At 37.8% G+C, this 12,552-nt stretch overlaps 1 non-coding gene across 1 annotated transcript; it reads right to left on the minus strand.

The window, feature by feature from the left end:
- Positions 1-366: 366 nt before the first annotated feature.
- LOC130016905 (U5 spliceosomal RNA) lies at positions 367-480 on the minus strand. Its single transcript, XR_008791285.1, has one exon. It is a non-coding gene; the product is annotated as a U5 spliceosomal RNA (small nuclear RNA).
- Between the last annotated feature and the right edge of the window lie 12,072 nt (positions 481-12,552).

Consider the following 12,552-nt stretch of genomic DNA (forward strand, 5'->3'; position numbering starts at 1 on the left):
GATCCAAAATATAAACTAGACTATATCAAGTTCTCTCCCCCAATCAAGGAATTTTTTTCAAAAGCTGTAGAATTAATACTGTAGGATAATGCTGTAGAATACTTTAGAATTAATTACATGGGAGCAGGCCGATTTAGTGCTCTTTATCCACCATTGGCAGTATACTAGATCACAGTGAGAGTGGCGAAGAACTAGGATGCCTTTATCCTTGCCTACCTGCTTTAGAATATAAGAGGTATTAGGTTAGAGGTCAGAAATGTTAAAACCTGAAATAACTGCAGGGCAGGGTCCTACTCAAGGACTAAGCAGATTTTGAGAGACCAAAACCTAAACACGCATTCTATTCATTCACAAATTCTTTTTATTGACCATGTGAGTTCAAGATCTAAAAAAATTGATTTGAAACTCAGAATTGTTCCTCTCTACAAAAATCTTTAGGAAAAGGTGAAGGATTTATGTAATCTGAATAGAAACAATTAACTCATTAATTATATAATTTTTAGATACTGTTGTTTTCCAATACTCTAAAAATTTCAGGAGTACAGTTTCACACTTGACAAACCTTTATGTGCCATTATCCAAACCACATAAAAGAACCATAAACCTCTAATTCATTCCTTCTGCATTTTCCTCCCACCCATTTTTTTCTCCTCTACTTGTGATAATTATTTTTGTTGTCAGTGTTCAAAGATTTGTTTTTGTTTTGCTGTTTGCTCATTTGCGTAGTTTCTTTCTATGCTACACATGAGCGAGATCCCATGGTTTGTCTTCTTCTAATGTCATTAATTAACTAATTATTTTTTAGCATACCTGGTGATGTTCAGGGCTTACTCCTGACTCTGTGCTCAGGGATCACTCCTGGTGGGAATCGGGGAACCATGCGTGGTACCAAGGATTGAACCCAGGTCTGTTGTGTGCAAAGCAAGTAAGTGCCTATCCACTGTACTATTTTCTTGGGCCACTCATTCATTTATTTAATAATGATGTCCTCATTGTCTGCTGTATACCAGGTGCTTATCCAGACAGTTGGGTTTATCTATTGTGTAAAGATCCATCTTCAGGAAGCACACATTCTAGTAAAGGAAGATGAACAATAAGCAACAACTGTGGGAAGGGGAAAATGCGATAGTGGGATGGAAGCTGGGGAAAGCTATGAGGAAAAAATAAGGAGTACCATGGTGCATGGGGGCATGGATGTTATATTTTAAATAAAGGTGTTGAGAGTTCCCATCTGAAAAGTATTACTTGAATAAAAAGAATGAGGACCTTAGACACAGAGATAACTGAGGCAGAACATTCTTAAGAGGGGTGACCAGTTATTACAAAGCTTACAGTGGCAAGTTGAAAAGGAAACAAGGGTTAGAGCAAAGGTGACCAAAGCAGACAGTGGGAGAGATGACAGCACAGGTGTAAAACAAAGCAGGTATGGTCTTAGCTTTTATTTTGTGCAATGTTCCCATGGGCAGTTTTCGGGCTCTTTCTCTATTAAATTAAGATGTTCAGGGGCTGGAGAGAGAGTACAGGCTCTTGCCTTGCATATGGCAGGCCCAAATTTAATCCCCAGCATCACACACAGTCCCTAGAGTGCCTCTAGAACTGATCCCTAAACACAGGCAGGAATCAAGCCTGAGCATTGCTGACTATGCCCCCCACATTCCCACCAAATGATTGTCATACATCAGCTGAGAGGAACATTTTGGGTAATTATTGTGCAGATAATCTCAGTTTCAGCAGAGTTTCTAATCTACAGAATTCTTATGAAATTATTGTTCACCAAGTTTTTATTTCATAACAGTAAGTTATAGCCTGACAATGGTGAGATAAAGTTAGAACTCAAAATGTCATCCTAAACCTGTAGTGAGTTAGAATTCCCTGGGGAACTACTACAATCTGCTAAAGCCAGCACCTGCTCCCAGAGATACTAATTTAAGTCCTGTAAGAAGATCCCAGGAGGTATTATTAAAAACAAACAAGCAAACAAAAATTCCTGATCAAAATGCCAGAAACTCCAGGTGAATCTAATGTGTAATAGAATCAAACACTTCTGTGTTTGCTGTTTGAAGACAAAGACCTTTAGTTCATTGAACTTAAGATAACATATCAGAGGTTTACTTAGAATTAAAAAATCAAGTTTCAAGGGCTGTGTGATTCTACAAAATGTATGCATCTATAAAATCTTCAAAATGTTTATGAGATAGTATGTTTAAAACAAACAATGAAATGGGAGATTATGTAATATTTTTGTAAAGTTTTTCCTCTTTCCTCCACATACCACATGTGGAGCTATAAGAATTCCCTGCACATTTTATTTGACATAAGGTTCTAAGAATTTGGTAAGACTTTTCGTAAGAATGTTTAAAGAATTTGGGAGTTTCTGAAAATATACTATTCTTTGCGGTGACCGCTATGCACATGCTCTGTCACTTACAATACCCATGCCCCATTTGATATGTGGAAGACCTACCCCTCATAGAGATGGCATTTGGCACACAATTTTTAGAGGGTAATTAAGGTTAAATGAGATCACAAGATCACAGGCTGGGTCTTAAAGTCACAGGACTGGTGTGACCTTACAAGGAGAGAGAGAGGCGGTGGGGTGGGATTGGGGTTGGGGGGAGAGAAACAGAGAAAGAGAAACAGAGAATATGTGTGTGAGAGTGAGAGAGACAGAGAGAGAGAGAGAGAGAGAGAGAGAGAGAGAGAGAGAGAGAGAGATGTGGGCTGACTCCAAGAAAAGACCATGTAAGAATAGAGGAATAGAGGGATGGTAATCCCTTGCAGGCCAGGAGTCTCACCAGAAATGAAACTAACTACAACCTTGATCTTAAACTTCCAGAGTCCAGAACTATAAAATAATATCAGTTGTTAAGCCACCCAACTATAAAATAATATCAGTTGTTAAGCCACCAAGCTGGTAAGTGCCCTCGATGGTGAGTGAGCCAAAAAGCATGGTGGGCTGGATTTGCCTCCAAGCACAGTTGATTCCCTAAATGCATCTGCAAGTCTTCTGCAGACCCTCACCTTATTATTTTTTGTTGTTTAGTTTTTTCCGGGGGCGGGGGTCGCACCTGGGGATGCTCAGGTGTAAGTTCTGGTTCTGCACCCAGGAATCACTCCTGGTAGTGTTCAGAGGACCATATAGGATGCTGAGGATGGAATCCAGGTTAGCCATGTTCAAGATACAGGCCCTACTGGCAGTTATATCTCTCTGACCCCAGGCGATCCATCTCCTTAGACAGCATTTCCATTCATTAGCCATTTTCAAATACAAACAAAATACATTCATGTGCAAGGAGTGAATGTGTATGCTACATCTTTTTAAGCATATTTTTAATCTTTTTGGCATTTAACTTCATATAGTACTTCTTTTGCTCGAGCGGGCCCAGTAACGTCTCCATTGGAGACTTTGTTGTTACTGTGTTTGGCATATCGAATGCTCTCGGTAGCTTGCCGGGCTCTCCGAGAGGGGCGGAGGAATCGGACTCGGGTCGGCCATGTTGGCCGCTTGTAAGGTGAACGCCCTACCGCTGTGCTATCGCTCCAGCCCAGGTATGCTACATATGCAAGAACAAAAGCAAAATAGAGGATGAAGGGTATTTATTGGAACTCCTACATGGCTCTTTGCCTTCCTGTCTATTAGGAAAGGCAAGTCATGTGGATGAGTTGTCCATAAAAACATTGTTTCAGTATATAAAACCATATTTGGCTATTTCAGAGTAGGATTTGCGTTTTTAAATTTTTTCATCACTAAAATTATTAACATCATGTCTCTGTATTCATTATCTTATGTGTTACTCACAAATTTAGATGCTATTTTTTGCCCCATTTCCAATATGAGGAAGTCACATTTTAAAAAAATCTAAGAAATCCATTCACAAAGCTAAATGCATTGCAGATCATGGCTTCAAGCTGCTTTCTGAGTCCTAACTCCCACTATAAATAAATACTAGATTCTATGCTTAACAGGAGTTCCTTCACCTGTTTAGGAAACAGAATATGTGCTGTGACCATTTTTCATCAGTTTTCTCAAATGATTCTCAGAATTTACTTGCCTGTTCTTCACTCTGAAAGCAGGCACATTTACTTATATTTTTCTCTTGCCTCCTAATAACATAGATGACACCAGTGAAGACTCTGTGACAGCAAAGATAATGTGAAATGTTTCACAAACACACAAGGTAACTTTTATCTTCTCCCTGGAAAACTGCAATCCACCTACTCATTTCAAACTGATTTTAATTTGATCATAGCCCTCAAAACAGAACAATCAAAAATCCTACAAATATTCTTGTGGGGGAAAAGTCCATTTGGGAAATGCCAGATAACCCAGATGGAACAGAGAAATCTGTTACTAGCCTCCAAATATCAACAGTGCATAATTAGCAGCTGCTAAAATAATAGAAGTCAATTGAACAAAAATATGGTATACCACGCATTCATTTATTAAATACCTTGTGTTTCCAAACACTGCCTTCCATAGTGGTTTAAAAGTATTTCTGGAGCATTTTGTGTGTATGTCTAGGTGCCAAACAAAGAGAATGGACAGAAACTTCGAAAATGAGGATTACTACATCCAATAGGCAGGCATAGACATGAATGACTCTTTTTCATCTGCCTGATGAAAAACTACATCTGTCAAAGGCAACCTTTAAGAGGGCTGCCTTTATCAAAGACGTCAGCAGCCCATCTCCCTGGGAGACAGTGAAACCTCGCATTTATCTAAATTATCTCAGTAATATGACAGAGTGATTGCTCACTAATGGTCAGTAACAGTTTTCTTTGTCATTTTCCTAGTCATTACCTCCTCAGAATGAACTCCAGAATAAACTGCTCGTAGTCGTGACTAGGCTGTTAATTTCCTCTTTAAATGTGTGGCTGGTTCTCTTAAGCATTTCCAGTTGGTTATCAGATTCCTGACACTTCCATTTGGTGATAAAGAAAATATGCCTTAGAAAGCCTGATGAGAACAGAGTCGCTCTACATAGAAAGCAAAAATAATGCTTATGCTTTGCCTGCTTGTGAATTGTCTTTGTATCATCGGCTAAAGGAGATGGTGACTGCTTTCTCAGAAAGAGCTGGGAAGGTACCTGCAGGTGTGCGAGCTCTGTTTCTGCTGCTCATCACGTAAATCTCAGATGTTCATATTTCAGATCCTTTGAAGATCCTGATGATACAGTAAAGCTAGTTGAGCTGGAGAGAGGGTTCTGGAAATATTTTGCTGCAGCACTGTGAGTAACCAAATTCCTTCTCCTTTCTGAGGGGGTGGGAAGGCGGTGACCAACTTTTGGTTATATGTTTTACTATTTAATAAAATAGAGATTCAACTTCAAAATTAAAATACCACACCAAAGGGAAAGGTGTAAGAAAGCAGAACTTTTAGTTTTCTTCCAGAGATTTTATTTGATAGAGATAACATTAATTTATACAGCATTGATTTACACATTACTTTACACACGTGCTTTAGGGCTACAGTCTTATACCTTCACCAAGCTGTTCACATGCCCCCCACAGCCCATTGAACCCCCTTTCTCCTTTGATCTCCATCCTCTCATCCTTCTCTGGTAGCCACAACTTTGATTCCTAAGTCCAGAGATTTGGTTCTGTTAGATTTGTCTGTTTCCATGCATTCTCTATAGCCCGCACATGAGATCATCCAATATTCATCTTTCTCCTCCTGACTTAACTTAAGAATGATACCCTCCAGTTGTCTCATAAATGACAGTTTCTCCCCGCCCCCCTTAGAACTGTGTAGTTTTCCATTGTGTATATTTATACCACTATCTACTTCTCTGTCCTTGGACAGTTGGGTTATTTCAAGATCTAGCCTCTAAATAACAGTAAGGAGTGCTGCAGTGAGCATAGGTATGAATATCTAATTTCTAATGAGTGGTTTTCTTTTGTTTTGACTTTTGAGTCATACCCAGTGACTCAAGTGATATTCCCAGCGTGGTGCTCTGGGGTAGTTTCCAAATGGCATTTGAAGAATTTATGATTCTAGGGATCAAACCCAGAGCCTCCTACATGCAAAATATGTGTTCCCATTGTTAAGCTAGCTATCTCTCAAGCCTCCAACTAGTAGTATTGTGTTCTTTGGATAGATATCAGATATCTAAGAGTGGAGTTGCTGAATCTTTTGACAGATACACTTAATATTTTGATAAGTCTCCATTCTATTTTCCATAGACTCTGAACCAATTTACATTCCAATCAATAGGTTATGAATATTCTGTTTCTCCACATACTCACCAGCACTTTTTTCTGGTCTTTCTGATAAAGGCTATTCTCACAGGTGCGGAGTGATAACTCATAGTTGTTTGGACATGAATTACCCTGATAATTAAAGAAAAATCATTTTCGGGCTGGAGTGATAGCATAGCAGGTAAGGCAGTTGCCTTGCACGTGTCCGACCCAGGGTCTATTCCCAGCATCTCACATGGTCCCCTAAGCACCACCAGGAGTAATTCCTGAGTGCAAAGCCAGGAGTTTTGCACTGTGCATTGCTGGGTGTGACCCAAAAAGCAAAAAATAAAATAAAATTAAATTAAAATTAAAAATAAAGAAAAATCATTTTCACGAGCTTATTGGCTGTCTATATATATATGTATACATATATAGACAGATACTTTAATGAAGTATCTGCTTAGTTTTTATCCTTATTTTTAATGATATTTGTTTTCTTGTCAAGTTTGTGATTCCTTGTGTATTTTAGATATTGCACTTAACCTAATGTATTATGTGCAAATATATTCCCTCATGTCTTTGTTTTAATGATCATTTAAATGGTAATTTCTTTCCCCATGAATAATATTTTTAGATTGATGTCATCCCATTTATTTTTGCTTTTGTGTCCCTTGCCTTTGAATACCTGTATACATCATGAAAGCCAATATCCTTCAATGTTTTTTCTGTTTTTCTGTATATATTTTAAGGTTTGGGGTATAATATCCAAATACTTAAGAGCCTTTAAGTTAACTGTCATATATGGTATGAAATTACAATTCTATTTCACCTTTTGTGTGTGACTATGCAGTTTTTCCAGTACCACCTATTGAAGAAGAGACTATTCTTTCATCCAATATAGACTCTCAAGTTCTTTATCTATCATAAATTAACTGTTCATATGTGCAAGGTTTCAATTCTGAACTCTAAATATTACTGCACTGATCTTTGAGTCTAATTATCCCAATACCATATTGTTTTGATTACTATACTGTATAGTTAATACCAGGGAGACGCCTTTCTTCTTTTGTCTCAAGATTGCTTTGGCTATTTAGAGCAGCGTTTCTTTTTATTTATTTGTTTATTTTTGGTTTTTGGTGTTTTTTGTGAATGGAGATTTTAACATGTAAAAAACCCATATGTACCGTGGAAAATAGGTCACTGAAATGCAAGTGATCAATGAACTGGACAATTCAACAATGCACTGTGGCACTGTCCTCCCATTCACTTCACTAAATAAAAAGAAGAAAACAAAAGCAACCATATCATTAATACTTCCTAGAACAGCATTGAAATGATTTGTCTGATAAGAATTAAAAATAACTATATGCCTCTCAGAATAAGTATCTCAGTTTGAACTTATCAATAGGTTTTGACTTATGAATAAATTAAACAGGTACTAAACTTACATCAGACCTCTGGTGTGTTGAATTATGGGCTCGCTTGTCATTTCATTGTAATCTTACCATATCCTGCCTGGTCCAACTGACAAATCATATAGCATTCCCAATTTCCAATTGTCAATTAAAATTGTCTGCCTTGTGCCCCAAGGACATCTCAGAGGTGTCTTTGGGGTGGGAGTGTCATACCTGGCAATGATTAGAGGTCTGTGCTCAGGGAACTAACTAGGCACAGCCAGGAATTGAACCCAGATATTCTGCATGCAAAGCATGTGCTTTGCCCCTTGAGCTATCACTCTTACTGTATTTCTCAAGGCATCTTAACCAGAATATTGAACCAAGTATTTTCCTTCTCAGATTGTATTATTAACTCTCACAAATCAGAAAACAAGAGGTTGTTCTAAAACTCATCTTCTTTTTTCACTTCTGAGTGAAACACCCCAGCCTTTTTACTTTACTCTCTAGAAATCAATCCCAGGTCTGTATACCTGATGCCCCTCCATATAAATACTTCAACATCCTTTATGTAAGTGACTCCAAAAAACTCTTCATTTGGCCTTTTCATTCTTAGTTTCTAATTCAAGGCCAATTGTTTCACATGACTCATTTATTGTTTTAATATTAAATTTAATTTATAAAACTATGATTTGCAAAGTAATTGATATTTTAGGCGTATAATATTTCAATACTAATCCTACCACTAGTGTCAACTTCCCTCCACCAGTGTTCCCATATTCCATTCCCACTCCTGCCCTATCCCCTGCCTGTCAAACTGACAGTTACATTACAAAGTTCCAGTGGTTGTAACTTAGATCTCATGTTTTAATGTTTTGGATATATGGCTATACCACTCATCCATATCATCAGTATAACTGAAATCCTGACCCCTGTACTCCCGTTACTTCCTATTATCTTCTCTACCCCTTCCTCCCTGTGATTTCTTTCCTTCTCTGTCTTTCTCCTCTCTAAACACTGGGGTCAAGGGTTATTTAGGTATCTCCCCTTTACTACAATACATTTCTCCATCCATTATTCTACATACTACAGATAAGTGAGCTCATCCTGTGTTTGTCGTTCTTCTTCTGGCGTACTTCACTCAACATGATATATTCCAATTCCAACTAGGTTGCAATAAATTGCATCACATGACTAATTTTTAACAAAATAAGGATTCAAAAATCACCTTGATGTTCTACTAATTTAAAATACATATTGCATATCTTTGAAATTCTCCAATATCCTTGTTATGGCATTTGATTGAATTCCAACTCATCCTTTGTATTCAGTCTCTAAATCCTGCTCAGACTTACACCTTTAGCACAGCTGTGGTGTAGAAATTTAATTGAGTTTTGCTTCATTGTAGCTTTTGTCAAAACTATTCTTCCTTTTTCTCCTCTGCATTAATGCGTCTTTTAAAAGCCCAATGTCCCACTTTGTTTAAAGTCCATTCAATCCCTTAAATATTTTAATATTGCTTCTTGCTGAACACCTTTTCCACTTGATTTTCCTGTTCTCTACATTTTCCTAGATAATTTTTCACATTAAAGCACTCAGTGAACTGAACTGTAGTTGGTTCCTCTTCTAGTTAATTAGAGAGCAAAAACTTTTATTTACCCATCTCTATGTCTCAGTATCTTGGCCCTTAATTAATGTATTTTGAATTGAATGGCTATAGATGGTCACGTTTGATATTCTAACTTCACTTTATTTTTCCTATAAATCAAGTCTCAACTTATTTTTAATGACACAAAAAAACCACTAATTTTCTCCTATGATTTTATTTCAATTACACAGTCATTTTTCTGTCTTATTGACAACAATCTACCTCTTGTCAGCAGTCAGAAGTTGGCTGGTTAAATCACTCAGATACCAAGAATGCTGAGTAAAGGATCTTCTGAATAACAGAATCATAGGTAGGAAAGGGACATACGTTGAGACATAAGTTGTGGACCTGTCCAGCAAATCTGTGACCTCAGACAGCTATGACGTGTGAGAGAAACATACGAATATTACAGCAGTCCATAGATACCACTTAGGCTTCATGGGGCCCATTCAAAATACTTGTTCCCTGCATAATATATCTCCATGAATCTAGAGTTCCCTTATACTGTTTGAATATGATGCAAAGTTGGGAGTGATTTATTTTGGATTATTTGGATTATTCCTCTCTTGATTAAGGAAAGTCCTTGGCCATGTCAGTATTCATTAACTTTGCTCATAAAAGAAGTAAGGAATTGCCTCATCTCTGAGGAGGTGGTGAGAATATTGTACATTAAACTGAATTGCATCCATAAACTCAAGGTCATATAGAGAGCCAAGCAGAACCCTGGAGGAGCAGGTCCCCACCTAAACAAACACAGTCTTACCTCCTCAGTGGGCCCTAGCACCTGCTCTGTATTATCATGTTCACAGTGTTGACAAATCATCATTGAATGGTTAAATTGTGCTTAGTTCCCCTATTTAAGAAGTTGGATGGGTATAGAATGTCTTAGGAGGAATTTCCCACAAACAGCAACATTTTAAGAATCTGCTTAAAGGAATCAACAATCATTGCCTGGTAATTTGCTTCTTGCCAATTTTCTCTTTTCTTATTCACACAAAAACCACTAGGGTATTTTTACCATATTCATGGACTTAGTGCCAATAATACACTTGAAATTCATTTTAGATGTAAATAGGTATTTTGTTATTCATTTTTGTTTTATTTGGGGACCTCACCTAGAAGCGTTAGGCTACTAACATCTGTTCATCTGTTGTGTTTGGAGCATAAGGAAGATGAGGGACTTGGAAGAGTGTTGGGGATCACTCTCATGGTACTCAGGAACTGTACAATGCCAGGGATTGTACCGGGGTCTTCTGCATCAAAACATGCTTTCCAGACCTTTGAACCAACTCCCAGGCCCTAAAATGATTAAAATTTTTTTTCGACTTTGTGAGAGAGATATGATACTCTCAGATGTACTTTTTTTTGTCTCTGGGTTTTTTTTTTTCTGTTGGGGGAGGCACATCCAACAAGGCTCAGGGGTTATTCCTGGCTCTGCATTCAGAAATTACTCCTGGTGGTGTTCAGGAGACTTATCTGGGATGTCTATGTCAGGGATCAAACCTGCTCAGCCACAAGCAAAGCAAACATCCTACCTGCTGTACTATGGCTCCGGCCCTTTTATGTACTTTCATTAAAAAATGAAAAGTAGGGGCTAGTGGAATAGCATGGCAGGTAGGGCATTTGCCTTGCACATAGCAGACCCAGGTTCAAGACCCGGGTTCAAACCCTGGCTTCCTATATGGTCCCCCAAGCACCACCAGGAGTAATTCCTGAATACAGACCTAGGAGTAAATCCTGAGCATTGCTAGGTGTTATCCCAAAACAAACAAAATAAAACAACAGCAAAGCACCTGAAAAATAAAAACTAAACAGTTAAAAACATTAAATAGTGCAGTTTTTGAATATACTGTATTATAACATTATCTCGATTTACTTCTTTGCCTTCCTCCAAGACTAGATGGCAGATTATTTAAAGACAGATGCATTTAACTCATCTTGTCTCCTAAAGAAATGATTAGCATTTATAATATTCTGAATATTAGTAATGATAAGTGATCTATATCAGCTATTGACAGTAACTATTTGTTTTTTCTTTTTTTTCTTTTTATTAGTGAATCACCATGAGGTACAGTTGTAGACTTACAAATTTTTGTGCTTGGGTTTCAATTATACAATGATCATCCCTCCACCAGTGCCCATTTTCCACCACCACGGATTCCAGTATTCCTCCCACCCTCCATCCCCCCGTCCTACCCTGTCTCTGTGGCAGGGCATTCCCTTTTGTTCTCTCCTTTTGGGTGCTGTGGTTTGCAGAAGAGGTGACAATGACTATTTGTAATAAACAGATCCAAAGTTTAAGACCAATGAAGTCTATTTCTAACAAAGAACCCAGCTTCATACCTTGATGCTTCATCAAGTACAGAGAAGGAACTGAATGTGGTTAAAAACATGGTCTATTACATTTGTAATAGTCACTTCTTCTATCAGTATACTTTTTATTCAAATGTCTTGAAAAAAATCAACTGAAGAAACTTTTCCATTTTTTAGCAGAGTGTTCGCATAGAAAATTGATTAAAATGGTGTAGGCATGAAACTGAGCTATAAAGGAAAGTTAATTTAGCTTGAAGAAAGTAAATTCAAAGGCCAAGTTATTTGAAGAACTAGCACACAAAAGAAAGGGAGAGAAAAATGTTTCTTTTTCTTAATCTATTGAATTTCATGTCAATAAGTGAACCACATTAAAGAGAGGCTGAACAGGGATGGGGTGGGATGGGGGGGTTGGTGGGGAGGGCTACTGAGAGCACTGGAGGTGGAGAATGGGCACTGGTGGAGGGATGGGTACTGAATCATTGTATAACTGAAACTCAAGCACAAAAATTTGTACGTCTGCAACTGTACCTCATTGTGTTTCACTAACAAAAATTTAAATTTAAAAATTATAAAAAATAAATAAATAAAGAGAGGCTGAAAAATGCCTGTGGGGATGAGTGAGAGAGACAGAAATGGAGAGAAACAGAGATAGAGAAGAAGAGAAAATGAGAAAGAGAATAAGACACTAAAATATAAAAGAATGATAGGGGCTAGAGTTATAGTACAGCAGGTAGGGTATTTCCCTTGCACACAGTTGGGCAAGGTTCGATCCCCAACATCTCATATGGTCCTCTGAGCATTTCCAGGAGTAATTCCTGAGTGCAGAGCCAGGAGTAACTCCTGAGCACTGCTGGGTGTGACACAAAAAAGAAAAAAAAATATAGCAAAGAAATGAAGAAAGCCTTATTTTCAGATTTTCTGTGAGGGAAGTTACAGCAGTGATTCCTCCATTTCGTGCAAGATTGTGCTAAATGTCATTAAAAATCCTTCCCAACTCCAGATTTCATGTCGGATTTC

Source organism: Sorex fumeus, unplaced genomic scaffold, assembly GCF_029834395.1.
Source record: "Sorex fumeus unplaced genomic scaffold, SorFum_2.1 ptg000007l, whole genome shotgun sequence".
Lineage (NCBI taxonomy): Eukaryota > Metazoa > Chordata > Mammalia > Eulipotyphla > Soricidae > Sorex > Sorex fumeus.